The sequence below is a fragment of the Oratosquilla oratoria genome, chromosome 6 (genome assembly GCF_046742065.1).
Source record: "Oratosquilla oratoria isolate Oo_2021 chromosome 6, ASM4674206v1, whole genome shotgun sequence".
Taxonomy (NCBI): domain Eukaryota; kingdom Metazoa; phylum Arthropoda; class Malacostraca; order Stomatopoda; family Squillidae; genus Oratosquilla; species Oratosquilla oratoria.
Window position 1 is genome coordinate 35,559,432 of NC_134782.1, and position 5,000 is coordinate 35,564,431.

Sequence of the window (5,000 nt, forward strand, 5' to 3'; positions counted from 1 at the left end):
ATGATTACGATAAAATCTAAACCCAGATTCGACCACACTCATGCTTCCATGTGTGACTGTTTTTATTGTACCGAGTGCTTGGATAGTCTCTTGCTTATGCATAGAAACATTAACAAGCAAATGACCCGTTCCCAAAAGCCATAAATTATTGGATTACTTTTTGATATAGCATTAAAGTCACTCAGGGATATGATATGACAGGACTCGACCGCTGACGGTGTGGTGGGTGTGGAGGTGGAGGTGGAGGTGGATGGGTGGGAAGAACTGGCCACAGAGTTTTAGGGTTAGAACATGGTACGCAGGACAGGAAATAGATAATCCATCTCTCTTGATAGCCTAGTTGGTAAGTTACTACGGCACTTGTCATGTGGATGCTGGGTTCGAGTCCTTGGCAGTACCGCATTTCAATTTCTGCATGTTGGCCTTTGATGGCTTAGAATTAAAGTGCATTGCGGTTGTTAAAATGTATCTCTAATCACTGGGACCCATTCAGTGTTGTACAGATAATCCATCGGTTTAACGTCGCAAACTCCCCCTATCAGGAGGTTAGGACAGTACTCCTTACGGAGGACTTTGTAGCGTGGAATTCAATGAACCTTCCCTTGGTCCAACTCACTAGTGCCAGAGATCGAATTACTATTTCCTCGACCTCCGCTGCAAGTAGCGATGCTCTAACCCACTCAGGGTTGGAGGATAAGAATAATGATAATTGTTCCCTCGAGTTTTACTGATTGGTAACTAGTTGCCCCACTGACGCTGGCTCCCGTGTCCTCCTTTAGATCTCTCTGGGAAGAAACGTTAGATTAATGTCTTTCTTATATTTGTGTAGGTCAATGTTACATACAAACAGAAAAAATGATGGGAGTATTCACCTAATGCCAACTTTCCTTATGTGAAAAAGTGTACTGAGTTGATAGAAAAAGATCTTTGGCTCAGTCCGGGGAATAAGTGCCAGCCTACCGGGGCTGCAATTCCAGATGGAGGTAATGGCATTGATGGATTTTGAAGATGGTCCTGTGGGGCTTCTTGAATATATCCACGCGCATACATTATTCATCAATAGGAATTTTAATGTATTTTTACATAATAAAATGCAATTACCCCATCAGTATATACCATCACGGAGACATCTACATGTCATATATGTGTAACTAAATTTAAGATGGCTGGATTTTGTGATTATATAGTTAGTAAATGAGAAAAGATCAAGGTCAATTGGTAGAAGGAATAATGTATTTAATACATCGTCAGTGATGTGTAACCAGCGACTCTGTCTTTAGGGATGATAACGTGTTAAAGAAGTGGAGTGAAAGTATTGGAGAAGGAGACCTTCCGAGGAGGATAGCAGAAAGGAGGGATAATACAAAATAAAAATGACCATCATTCCTATTTGAGTGAAGATTAGTTTCCAACTATAGAAGAATTGCATGACCCTTGTCTATAAGGATTTAACCAAAGTCTTCCAAACATTTACTTACTAAAACTTATGTAGCGAATACTCCATATAAAGTTGAACGAGTAAAGAAAGACATAACAGTGTATAGGGATGAGTAACAGGGCTGGGATGAAGAAGGTAGAAGATATGAGCTGGAGTACGTGGTGTCCAGAGACCTCCAGGAACTCGCCGAGGCAGAGACGGAGGTGAAGATAAGCCCAGGAATGGTAATGGAGGCGGCCAAGAAACGAGGATGAAGATAAAAGTGAGAAGCACCCATTAGCAGAAGCGAATAGGAGGTGGGGAGACTACTAAAGAAGGCTGCGTGACTCTGATCCGTAGGGTTACACAATATTTGGGGATTAAATGGTCCATATAAGAGACGAGGAAGAGGGCAGGAGGCAAGGAGACGAGTAGATGTTCGTGAGCAAGAGAACTGCTGGCAAGTTATTAATGATGGTGATGGTGGTCGTATATTGTGGCGAAGAGGTCATAGCGGAGATCTCTCCGAAGTAAATGAGGTACTGTTCTCTGCGGGCATCACGGCGAAAGTTTACCTAATGAAAATGTATCCTTACTAAGTGTCTGGAACTTTTGAAGAGACTGCAAGAGACCATAAGGCTTATACTAGGCAGTTCCATGTCCCTTACCACTTCTCACCCGTAACCCTAGAGTTATTTAATCTTAAAACAACAGATAATTTCATCGTTCAATACATGTTAATAAGATTATTACACTCGTTAACCCTTCTGTCGATGTTAAATTCACGAATGGATTATGACGTTTACATGATGTCTACTATCACTAAGATTGAGTTTGCTATCATCCTTATCTATACATTTATGCAGCGTTAACTGCCACTTATACCATTAATACCATCACTACTACTATTCTACTACTATAATTATTGCGACTCTTACTGTTACGTTTGCTTCCACTTTTTCACAAATCATGACAACAGCTTTAACTTCTAATAATAGTTCCGTTTCTATTACTATTGTAGTAGTACTACCACAACTACTGTTTTCATTAGTAGTACGCTTATTATTCTTGGTTATAGCCGAAAGACATTCCGATTTTTGAATACAAGACACTTTGTTTGTCGAGTCTCCAGATTTCGCATCTGGAAGCAAAGATTCTTTGCTTGGATCTCCGAAGTCTTCTGATCTCGCATCTTGAAGCTAAGAATATATATATATATATATATATATATATATATATATATATATATATATATATATATATATATATATATATATATATATATATATATATACTTTTTTTTTGGGAGGGGGGGTCCAAAGTCTCCTGATTTTGCATCTGAAAGCTAAGATTCTTTGCTTGGGTATCCGAAGTCTCTTGATCTCAAACCAGTTGATAATTCGGCAATCGTCGCATCATGAGGCCCCTCGTTTTTTAACCTCGGGGTCAACACCTCGGGGGAATAACGACCAGGTTGCACCACCTCCCCCTGGGGCTTACACATGCAGGAATGTCGACCCAATCCACTGTGGTATGTAAGCAGAGTTCTTGGTGACGGTGTTGGTATTCTTGGTAATGTTGGTGGTGTTTAACGTGTCTAAGGTGCCGCTGGCCATATTGTTGCTGTTGTTGTTTAACGCGTTTGACATACTTAACGTGTTTAACGTGTTTAAGGTATCTAACTGCTTAATATGTTTAATGTGTTTAACGTATTTAACATGTTTAATGTGCCTGTTTAACGAATTCAACTCTTTAACGTATTTAAAATGTTTAATGTGTTTAGCGTGTTTAAAGCATCTAAATGCTTAAAATGTTTAATATGGTTAACGTATTAAATGTGTTTAACATATTCAATGTTTTGAAATATTGAAATTGTTTAATGTATTAATGTGTTTAAAGTGGCGTTGGTCCTTGTCAACCTGTTGTTGATATTGCTTTTGTTGCTGCTGTTGTGGCAATTACTATTGTGTTGCGGTTGCTGTTACTATTGCATGTTCTGTTATTGTTGTTGTTGATGTTGTTGATGTTGATGTTGATGTTGCTGTTGCTGTTGTTGTTGATGTTGCTGTTGTTGCTGCTGCTATTGCTGTTAATATTGTTGTTTCTGATGCTGTTATTATTGCTGTTGTTGTTGCTGTTGTTGTATTATGAGACGATCAGACGGACATTAGCTTAAAAATACAACTATGTCTCTTAATCCATCACTCGCCAACCGCCACTTGTTTGAACCCAGGGCATAAAACCACTTCGGGAATTAGGCCGGGACATAAACACCATCAATACTCGAAGTGGGTTTATGTCCTGGGCCCAAACATCCGCACAAGTGGCGGTTGGCGAGTGTTAAATAAAGAGACCGCCTTGGTGTACTCTTGATTGTCCTGTCGAGCTGTATCTCTGAGTGGTGGAGAGGAGCTGGGGGCTGGTCGAGAATATTGTTTGGGTGTGTACCAGGGAGAACTCTGTGGGAATGGTATGTATATATTTGTGTTGGTGTGGTTAGGAGGTGATGGGTTGAAATTAATGGAGAATGGTAGTACGTTGACGAATGTGGTATAGTGTGTGTACAGCGTGTGTATAGTGTGTGTACAGTGTATATACAGTGTGTACAGTGTATACTTGTGTGTACAGTGTGTATATTATGTATACAGGATGTATAGTGTGTGCAGTGTGTGTACTATATGTGTGCAGTGTAAGTAGTGTGTACATTTGGTTACAGTGTGCATACAGTGTGCGTACCTTGGGCGTACAGTGTACATACAGTGCGTGCACATTGTGCGTACAGTGTACGTACAGTGTATGTACAGTGTAAGTACAGTTTGTGTACGGTGTGCATACAAAGTGCGTACAGTGTGTGTACAGTGTATGTAGATTGTGTGTATATACGTGTGCACATGTGCGTACAATATGTGTACAGTGTGTGTACAGTATGTGTAAAGTGTGGGTAAAGTATATGTACAGAATGTGTACAGTGTGTGTACAGTGTGTGTACAGTGTGTGTACAGTGTGTGTACATTGTGTATGTACTCTACGTACGTACTGATGAGTACACCCCTAAAATACTCATGGGATATCAGAACTATGTTTCCTTGCTGAGTATGTATTTCTATATGCAATAATCCTCTTACAACAAGGTTATCCTCCTGTAAAAAATATTGTATTAATACAACAACAACGAAAGTTTATTTTGTATATTTCTGGCTGGGTCAGGTTTGGTTGTCCGGATTAAACGTATGAACGAATGTGCTATAACAACATCTGAATGCGTACATTGAACGAGAATGCTCGTGTCATTCTCCCAAGAAATTATACATATTTAATTATATATTATTTTCGGGAATGGGATGAATGTTTTGGCTGAGCGAACAAAGCCGCTTGCGTCTGGAGATGTGGACCTAGAGGAATGGCAATTCAAGTCCGGCTAGAGAATCAAAATGGAGTTTTTAAGACGGTGGATGCTTTCATGTTCTTAAATCCCCTAATTTCTGAAAAAAGGCATTCATACCTACCCAACTCGCAAAGCAGACGCAAAATAAAAAGGAACAAAATAAATAAAATGAGAGACAAAAAGAAGAGAAGCGAAAAG